Consider the following 10,611-nt stretch of genomic DNA (forward strand, 5'->3'; position numbering starts at 1 on the left):
GAAAGTGACACAGCTGACACCGAGAGCGCCACCTAGTGGCTGTCCTTGCCCACTGCCTCCTGAGGTCTCTAAGGTTCGTTGTGTTTGTTTCAGCTGCTTTTGAGGTGCACTGTGTTAAAACCTAAAGCTCTTTATGAAAGGCGCTATATAAAAGAAGTTGGTCCACCATGCTGACATCTCCAGTGCAGTTCACTATGGAAGGCGCTATACAAAATAATGGGAGCGTCAAGTCACTGAAGCTGCCTGTACAGATGGCGCTCGCGGTGCATTCTGCCAACTCTTTATAGCGCCCCCATGCCCTGCCACATTTCCATGCCAGTGCCATTAAACATGTAGTGAGGCAGGGCACTTGGTGTGGATGGCATTGGGTGTTCCTCTTGGGAAGGGGAGGTGCTGTCGTTAATTTGCTGCCTTTAGGGGGCGCACTTCCCTCTGCAGATCCCTTCATATTTAAGACAGCATTGTGAGCGCCACCTTGTGGGCAAAGGGGCCCTGTAGTGTTTCTTTCTCTCATTTGTGTCTTCGCTTTCTGTTCTACTTGTCCTCAGTGGGCCTGATGGGGGCTGGCAGTGGGCTGCAGTCCACCTGCACAGAGGTGGCACCATGCCAGTGGTGCCCATATGTGCATTCATCACTCCTGACTGATTTCTTCACCAGCACCTCATTCTGAAGCAGGGAAGGTGGGCCAAGGTGGTGAGGCAGGATGACACCAAACTAAGGGTGGGATGGCACGGAAAAAGCCTGCTGTGCCCTGGCACAGACAATTGCATGAAATGAACTGAAAGGAGGAGGTCAGGTTGCCTGCAGGTAAGTGGCACTATGAAGAGTTGGGGAGGGAGAACATGGGCACTGCACTTGTGCTGTGTGGCTCAGGTTGTGGAGCGTGAGAAAGCATATTTAGAATTAAGGTGCGCCAGTCTGTCCAAATAATAAAAGTACAAGAAGCGTGACACTTGTGGATTAAATAAGAATGCGTTACGCCAATCGAACAAAACGTAACCCAATACAGACGCTAAGCTCTGAGAGGGTATTCCTGTAAGACAAATGTGCCAAACTAACTCACCTTTAAGGTAGCTTGTGATATTATATTAATATTATAATCAATTATTATGTGCTGTGCAGTATAACATTAACCCTTTATAAGCTGAATCAAAGGTTCTTAAGTGGTATCTGCCACATAGCCGTCGAAGTGTTGTAACCCTGATGGTGCAGAAGAACAGAGAAGGACGTCTTCTACAAAGTGAATTCATAACCTGAGCTGAATGGGGAACCTGGGATTTTGGATATGCAGAGGGGTCCTCTTCTCTAGAGACCACCCTGTACTTCTCCTGTAGTATTTGATCTACTGGCTCATCTTAAGCTACTTGCAAACTCTGTGTGACCTCAAATTGAGCCGCCATGCTTCCTCTTTTTGTCCAGTAAACAAGCTGGTATAAAACTGAGCTAACTGCCATTTGTTGGGCAGGCTGGCAGGCTGGCAGGGTGACTGTCGGTGGCCTCCTCTCACCAAGAATAAAAGAAATTGCTTTTTATTTTAAATTGCTGTTTTTTGACTCCCGTTGTTTTTTCGACCTCAGCGTCCACAACCGCACACCATGAGGCCACGGGTTCAAATCCCACCCCTCAAGTGTCCTGGGCACTTTTTAGAATAACAGGGCTGGCACTTTGTGTTCGTGATAGAAAGGCGCTATATAAAGCCCGCTTGTTGGCTCATGTCACAGCTACGCATCCCCAAGCTGTCCAGACAGACGCTGTCTGTTTATCTGCTCAGTCAGGCCAGATAAGTGCCCATATAGTGCCCAGTCAGGCCAGATAAGCGAGAGAATTGGAGATCGGTGAGCAGCACAAAGACTTGGAAATCTGGGGGTCCGATGGCAGCTGAGACCCCCTGGACAGTAGCACCATAAAGGGTCTACAATATGGATGAAGAAAACTATGATTTATGTCCTGCCCTGTGGAGCGCTAGAGGGTGAAGGGCACTCTGCAACGTCAGCATGGCAGTTTCGGCTGGCTTCTCGTTGACGTTTTGTCACCTGTGTCACCCACGCAGCTTCAGGGCCTTGGGTGCCATTCCTGGCCTGGCCACTTTGCATGTCCTGCCCGTGTCCGTGGTGGAGCCTCACTGTCATCAGTCACATGAAGAACCGCGGGTGAGGGTGCACTGAAGTGGGCTGGCATCATGCCCTGGTCCCTGCCTTGTGCCCAGTGCAGCTGGGAGTGTTTTGGAAGTGAGTGAATTGAGGCCATGAAAGGCGCCATATAAAGCGGGGCACAAGGAGGACAAGGCAATGGTGTGTGGCTTCAGAGAGGCCACTGACCAGGCCACCAGTGAGTTCGGCCCATGATGGTGCCAGATGGCCATCATGCCCGTCACTGAATGGCCAGTTGGTAACACCTGGGCCAAGGTGGGCTCTGGTTTGAATTATTTATTTGCCTGCCAGCTTCCCTCATTTTTGCCTCAGCTGCTCTCTCATCCCACCTGTTCTCGGTCCCACCGTCCCCCCTGGGGTCCTACGAGGTCGCCAGCTGTGACACTTTACTTTTCCTCCTTGGTGCCGCGCTGCCCTTCTTTTGTAGTTTTGTCACTTGCAGAAGCTGAAATCCGATGACGAATGTCTGGGGTCCTTTTTGGTTTTTTTTTGGGCCTGTGGCCCCCTCTCACCCCTCAGGCCTGAACTGAGCAGGACAGTAAAACAAGCGCAGGTCACTCCTGCAAGGCACTCACCGGTGAGGTGACATGTGTGACGGTGACAGAGAAGAAGTGGCAGGAGCGTCACTGAAGTCAAAAGGTGGAAACCCAAATGTCCTCAGGACCACCACACCCAGTGGTCCGACTGCGCCATTCATCAGCAGTAAAAGCCGGGGATCAAGCTGGGTGGCACATTCAAGGTGGAAAGCTGGCAGCCCCCCTTCACAGGGGTCTTGGATGGGGTGGTCACATGACACGTCTCCGTGAATATCTGTGACACGGCATGGAAATGCCACTTGGCGTGAATGTGAGCGCCTCTGCAAGCCCCCCGATGTCACTATAAATTCAATTTACTGCCCGCTCTTCTTATTAAAGACATAAATCGCTGCTGTGCTGCGCGGCTCCTCTGGGATTCGCTGATCTTCTGACTTCATGGGGGGGCGGCTCTCGCTTTAATTGCCATCTTGATGTCACTACTGGTCACCCACCCTTGCAGACCCCCCTCATAGGTCACTGCATCCCTGACAGTTTCATGTCATTACCAGGTAGCCCTGTGCTGGGGGCGTGGCACAAGGATGAAGACCCCTGGGGTCTTGTTGTGGTGGGCTTGTATTCGTGTCCCATTTGTCACTTTGTTCCTCATGTTAAGTCACCACTGTGGCCCCGCCCCCACTCATCGCAGATCCTTCGTCTGTTTTTGGTTTTTCAGAGCCCTTTGTCGTTTGAGGGTCCTCTTTTTTGGGTTCCTCTTGGGGGGCTCACGATTGTTCTTGAATCAATTTCTCTGTTTGTTGTCTTCATACAGTAAATCTTTAATTATTACAGCGACTTGGTGTTGGCAGCTGTGGGCCAGAGGTGTTGTGCTTTTCCTCTCTCTCTTCACTGATTAGTGAAGTCTTCCTCCTCTTCGTTGGGCCCATGAAGGACAGAAGCCTGCCAGGCGGAGCCACCAAATCATCGCACTTGTGGCGTTGACATTCCAAACTTTACATCCTGCACGTCAGGTCCTGCCGACTACGCCACACGTCTTCTGCACTTCGTCATTTGTCAAACTGGGATCAAGAAGGCACCGCCCCCGTTCTTCATTTGATGATGAGCTGGTGACGTCACCCATCTCTATGTTTTGTTTTTCAGCTTTGGGACTTTGGCTGACAAGCACAGGTGACGGAGACTGAGGGTGAGAAACTGAGAGGAGCAGAAGATGAAACTCCATGAAGGAGCAAACAAGACCACCGGGGGGTCACGAGGACCTGCTCAGCTCGGACTTTGTTACGTGACTTGTTTTTTGTCACCGGCCCTCAGCTGTGACCCGATGGCCTCACTCTCTGGCCCCGTGGCTCTTTTCTCGCTCTTCATTTTCTGGAGTTGACCCCATCGCTCTTTTTGTTTGATTTGAATTCTCTTACATTTGTTGGCATTGTGCCACTTTTCTTTATTTAGTGAATTGATTTTTGATTGGTGCCAGGGCTTTTGGTGGCTCCCCGCTCCCTTCTTTAGCTCTCTCTGAACGTTTAGGCCCCTGGCCTTGTTGCAGTGTTTAGGTCGTGGCCCTCCTAAATCAACGATTGGCAGAGTCAAAGAGCAAAGACAAAGCTTCAGGTGCCACCTAATGGCCGCTTGCTCTTGGTGTCACTGCTCCGAGTTGTCATTCCAAACCTGCTGAGCCACCGTCATAAAGACGCCATGTGACTGGCAGCAGGCTCTATAACTGTAAAGAAGATGAATGGAGCCATCAAAGAAGGGAAGTGATGGTACCAGTCAGTCAGAAAGAACCACAGCGAAATGGCACCACCATGCCATTCCAGAGACAAAGAAACCCGCAATATGAGAGTCATGATGGCTGCCATTTTGAGTGTTATGATGCTGTGGGCTCAATGCACACATCAGACATGTGCCAGGTGACCGTGACATTACCAACTCCTGACCTTCCATGTTATCCACACCCAAAGCCCTTCTTGACAGCCTGGCTGTGCCCAGTTTGAGTGCCAGTTTGGGCAGCTGCCTAGCAGGGGCCGGGTTACTCCACAGATGGGACATGATGTCACCAGAGCAGGGCGGGACCACCCAAGAGGCAGAGACCACTGATGCTTGTCAAGAAATGACCTTCCACTTCACTAAATGGTGGCTGTCAAGGGCCAGGTGTCCCCCCAAGTGTGACAGTAACCCATCTAATGACCGTGACTTTAGACTACTGACCATTTCCTGGAAAGTTCTCCTGACTGTGTCCCCAAAGGCTGCTGACTGTGTGAAGCACAGAGTGGGCTGGCATGCCCAGTTGCCCCACTTCCTGCCACAGCTGCCCCTTTGCCCATCGCTGTTTACCATTTCATGGACAGAAGCTCGAAAGCTCACTTGGCATTCACAATGGCATTGTCCTCCATGTTGGTCTGATTCTTCTGGGCACGCCGTCCATGTGAAGGTGAGGTCCAGTGATTTGGTAAACTCCTAGGCTCGGGGTTACCCACCTGTCAGTGCCACACCAGGGACAAAGAGACACTTTGCACTCCCCATGTGGTCCAGGACCCATCTGGTTGGATGTGATGCCCCTTCGTCATGCAGAGCTAATGGAGGCAACTCAGTCGCTGCTGCAGGACACCATATTGGAAGGCAGTTTTACCCCAGCAGTCTGTGCCCAGGCTGCCACTCGTTGTGCCTTTGGCTTCTCTCCAGACTGCTAGATTTCTGCCCTGAGGACAATCATGTGGCGGTCCATCCTGGCAAGGACCCCAGGAGCTCCATCATGTGATGTGGATGACGGCACGCCTGAGACACGTGTGGGCCTACTGCTCCAGCTCACCTGTCTGTCCCCTCAGAACACACTCGTCCCATTTGGTCATTGTCCAAGTCACAAGGACATGGATGACAAAGTGAAAAGGGTGGTCCGACTTCATGGCAGGCATGGAGACCCCCACACTATAAGGGTGCTCTCCTGGCTGTCGGGACGTGCCATAGCGTTGGTCACAATGTGCCATAAGCACGTCCCCTCAGTCCCACTGACCACGGCCCACATTCCAGTTTTCAGACGTCATGCCTGCCCAGGGCTAATTGTGTTAATGGGCACCGCTAACAACAAACTAACAAGTGGTGCCCAAAAATGGCACCTCGGCCAACACTAGGCGTGAGCTGGCAAATCCTGATATATGAGGGCACCACAGAATTGTGCATCTGCCCATCTTCTGCATGGCATAACAGATGGGGACTTTTGTTTCAGAGCACCCCTGGCATCAGTGCAGTGAACAAGAGCTGTCAAAGGGCATTGTCAAAAATGAAAATAGAGCTTGATGGACAGCAGGTTTATGGGCACCTCTGCCTAAACAGAATGGAAGAACATCGATGGGCTGGATGTGATGCCAATGTAGGGCAGAGAGGATGCCACCTGCATCAACAGAATGAATAAACGTGCCAGCCATGGCATGAGGCTTTTTCAAAGTGAGTGGACAAAGTGACCACACAGAGTGCCACTTTGGGCATCCCTGTGCTCCTCCTTTCTGCTCAGTCCCTTTTGCTATTGTAGTGACAACAAGAACTCAGCAAACAAAAAGGACTTTATGTGACCTGCGGGTGAGGCGGCCCCTTGAACTGAGCTGTTGCTGCCAAGTAAGTCCCTGGCGTTACATTTGAGGAGTGCCCAATGAGGTCTGTGCCAATCCATCAGGGGAGCTTTCAGTCATCGTAGGCTTCCTGAGAGTCCTTCCCTGTCCCTGTCACTGTCACCTGCCCTTTGTTCCTCTTTGATAGTACCCCCCCCCCCCACCCCGAGGTTTCTGCCAAGGTGCCACGATGGGAGGGCTCAGCATTTGCACTTTTGGGTCCTTGGCCAGATGTGTGGATGGTTGGAGGTGATCCTGACTGGGCACATCACCCCCCGCCTCCACCTTGCTGCCCCAGCATCCCTTTCTGCCAGTTGACCCCTGAGGAGTCCCTCGCTGCCCAAATGTAACAGCTGGCATACCAGAATCAAATTCTAGAAACGACGCAGGGAGAGGGGGCTGCCATTTAAATTATTCAACGCACATTTAGCGTCCATTTGCAGGAGCGCCGGCGCAGTGGGGAGACCCGCTGAATGTTTATGGCAGCTCAGTAAACACCAATAACATGCCAGCCTGCTCGCCAGCTCGCCTGCCATCTTTAATTCATCAGGCAGTGGGGGAGGTGCAGGGTTGGCAGGCACTTGGAGGGCTCGCCTCTCCTGAATGCTGCCCTCCTTGAACCCAGGTACCCGTCCTGTGGCTGCACCCAGGCGCTTGGCACCAGGACCTCATGGAAGGGGATGGTGTCAGGGGTCTGAAATCACAAACAAGCTTTTAAGATGCCAAGCAGGGCCTGAAACCAAAGGTGGAATCTGTCATGAGCGTGAGTGGCACCTTGAACCTAAAAGGGTGTGTGCCAAGAGTGCCAGTCTGAGACCCGCTCATCTGAGCCAGTGGAGGTGACCTTCGTGGGACTGACAATCAAAGACCCCAATCGCTGCCTGCGTGGACTTGTGGTCTTGATGTGCAAGGCGCTATATGACATTAAGTGAGATCCGATGGGACGCCTCATCCCCCCACTGAATCCATCAAGCTTCAGTCAAGCGAGAAACGAAGACGGCAGAGACGTTTAATGAGGCTCTCGACGTGGAGCCGCTCACTTGGCGCAGGTCCGCACGCTGGCGGCTTGGGGGGCCGCATGACAGCCCAGCATCTCAGAGGCCATTAAGGACAGAGTGCGGCTTAATAGCGAGCTGTCACAGGCGTTCATGACACGAGTGCCGCTCAAGCAGACAGTCATGTGATGCTGCCATGTGTGCCACAAGATGTCAAAACCCCCAGGCGGATGGCGCACAGCGACGTCACACCACCTACGGGACGAGGCGAGGGGCCTGAGCCTGTCTGAGCGTCGGGGTCCTGACCTGCCCGATCCCACGCATGTTTCAATTTGCATCAATGGTCAGTGGTGTGGTCAGCATGGCGAGGAAGTCCACTGTCTGCTGGTTGAGCAAATTCAGCCTCAAGAGGGCAGATGAGGGAGTTCAGTGGGCTTCCTGCATGGATGGGCACAGTGGACCTCCAGAACATTCTGCACAAGAACAGGCAGGTGTAAAGAAACTCAGCCAAAGTCTCCCAAGTCCAAAGCTGGGCACAAGTCGCCAGAAGCCAGAAGAGGAGCCGTAAACAAAATGCCAGGCCTAGGATCAGACCGACTACGCCAGATGAAGACACGTCAAGATGGCATCGAGCAGACCAAAATCACCATGTGCTTGTCATTGAAGAAGTGAGCAACTGGGCGAGACACGGGTTCAAGGGCATCTGCATGGTGGATGCCCATCTCATTTGGTAAGCCAGTTCATGTGGAATGCCAGCTGTCTGCCTGTGCCACTCACTCATGTGATGATATCTGGGCTGCCACGCATAACACAAGGTGGCCCCCTAGTGGCCAAGCAGCAGGCTCCTTAACGAATCCCACCTTAAAGGTCCTTAAAGGAATACCACCAGTAAGGTTGGCACACCAGTTAGTGTTACTGCCTCCCACCTCCGGGGTCCTCTGTGTGACATGTGTGCAGGACTCTTAACATGGACAGGACTTGGAGATGCTGGACAGTGGTGGACTGGAGGTGCCACCTGGAGCTTCTGGGTTAGCCTCGGAAAATGGCTGAATGGAGAAAAAGCAGCCAGGGTGCCCCCTAGTGGGTACTCATTACTACTGCCAGCTGTGAAGGAGATCAGCAGAGCTTCCTCTTATTTAGCCTCTGCCCTGGCATGGCATGACTATCAAGCAAACAACAACATATCCTCCACCTTGTCACCACTCTTGTGACATTCAAGACATTTCAGTAAATTTCCATTCATTCACCCTCCCATCTTTCATCCATCTTATTAATCCAGCAATGCCACCTGAGGCCATCAGTCTGCTGTCACCAACACCTGGGTAGAGGGTGAGAGGACACAGAGGGCAGTAGTCTGCCATGTCTGCTAACATGAGAGCCATGGAAGAGAGGAAGAGGAGTGTAAAGCAGAGACAATGATGTCACACAGATGGGGACATCGCAGACTGACAATGCATATGACTGGTGACATTATTTGTGCCCTGATGACCCTCAGGAGCCCCCCATGAAGATTATTTCCAGGAAAAGGGTGAAAACCATGAAATGAGGTGGCATTGAGAAGGGCAGACGCTGAGTGTTAGGGGTGGCTTGGGGACCAATGGAGACATCTGTGTATTCGAGTGTCACCTGCCACTGGCTAACTGAGTTCTTAGCTTCAGCCTCCCGGTGGGCACTCAGATATCCTGGCAGTGCAAATGCATTTGTGGTAAGGCACTATATAACACCATCTCTTCACTCTCCAGACGCGGGAGGTGACAGCTTCCAAACCTGCTGACGGGTGAGCACACAAGAGTGTCACACAAGGACAGGACAGCAGCAACAGTGAAGTGACAAAACTGAGGTGACCTCAGCACTGCAGAGCCACCCGTGTCACCCTTGAAAAGCCGGCCGCCCTAGAGAGCACTTGTGGAGTGACATCAGTTCTTCAGGTCCCTCTGGTGTCCCCCATACATGGCGGGCTTTGGATCGGTGACGTTGCTCTCTATTGAAGTTCGCAGTGCGCGAAGCGCGTGAAGAAGAAAACCGTGCAAAGTGTCGAAGGCGCCCCCTTGTGGGCACAACTTTTAGTGCACGGGAGACGTGGCCTTCATCGCGGCGATTTCTCCTCGGGATTTTAGTGGTGACAGAGCTCGTTAGGCCCCCCGCCCCCATGTCCCTCGGGCATTCATTTTGGGCGTCTGAGGTGAGGTGGGACAGCTGGTAAGTGGTGGGCTTCACGACCCCCTGACTTCTGCTGTCAGCACGAGGGACGTGAGCAGAGGGGGCGCTGTGTATGGACACCCGCACCTCTTCTCTGCTCATGCCGCCCCACCCCTCGGACACCGGCGACAGTGGGGGGCACTGGGGGGGGGGTCTGCGGAGCTCATTGGTCTTCTTCTCTGATTAGGAAATACAAATTGGGGTGACAAAATGTCGCCATGTCATATTCGGGTCACCGAAATCAAATTAAAAGGGCGACGCGCAGAGGCGGTGGGAATGAGGAAGAAAGACTTGCAATAATAATAACAACCGGAAATGACTCTGGTCACCACCACGGCCACCATGGGCCAGTCCATAGGAGTGGACATGCCGGCCGACCGTCACCTGTCACTTACTTAGGCTGATCATTTAATAAAGTTATGGGAACGGCGCTATAGAAATACAACGTCGTCTTCTTCTTCTTCTTCTTCTTCTTCTTCTTCTTCTTCTTCTTCTTATTATTATTATTATGGAGGATGGAGGAAAAACTCCGGGTTGCAAATGTTTGAATCACAAGTTCACAAGTTGAGTGGGACAATGACACTCAGGCCAGCCTACCTGTCACCTGTGTCTCGTTCGGCTGGTCACTACGTTGACCGGTACACTCTGGTCAGACCCCTCCAGTGACTGTTGCACTTTCTGGGGTCTTTTTTGATGTCGCTTGTTCGGCAAGGCGTCCAGAATGCCAACTGCCTATCAGCCCCAAGTACCAACCTTGGCAGTGCCCATTCTCTGTCGGGCTAGGACTACGTCTCTCACACACACACACTCACACACACATTACCAGCATCCCTGGAAGAAGCCCAAGTGCACACGGGGAGACACACAAGCAGCAGACGGACAGTGACTTGAACCCGGGTCTCCAGTGCCGAGAGCCAGCGTCACAAATTGCCGTGCCACCCTCCCTGCTGGCCTGAATGTAACAGCAGCCCTAGAGGTGACCGCCAATGACAGTGTAGGATGCTCAGCTAGTAGTGGAGAGTTGGCACCATCTGGGCTAAGACAGACCCTCTGAGGTACCCTTCATGATGCCCATTGCAGTCCTCCCAGCAATTTCCACTCCCTGCCTCGGCCTCAGTGTCGCATAGTGGGATGGTCC

This window comes from Erpetoichthys calabaricus, chromosome 5 (assembly GCF_900747795.2).
Source record: "Erpetoichthys calabaricus chromosome 5, fErpCal1.3, whole genome shotgun sequence".
In the NCBI taxonomy this organism is placed as follows: Eukaryota; Metazoa; Chordata; class Cladistia; order Polypteriformes; family Polypteridae; genus Erpetoichthys; species Erpetoichthys calabaricus.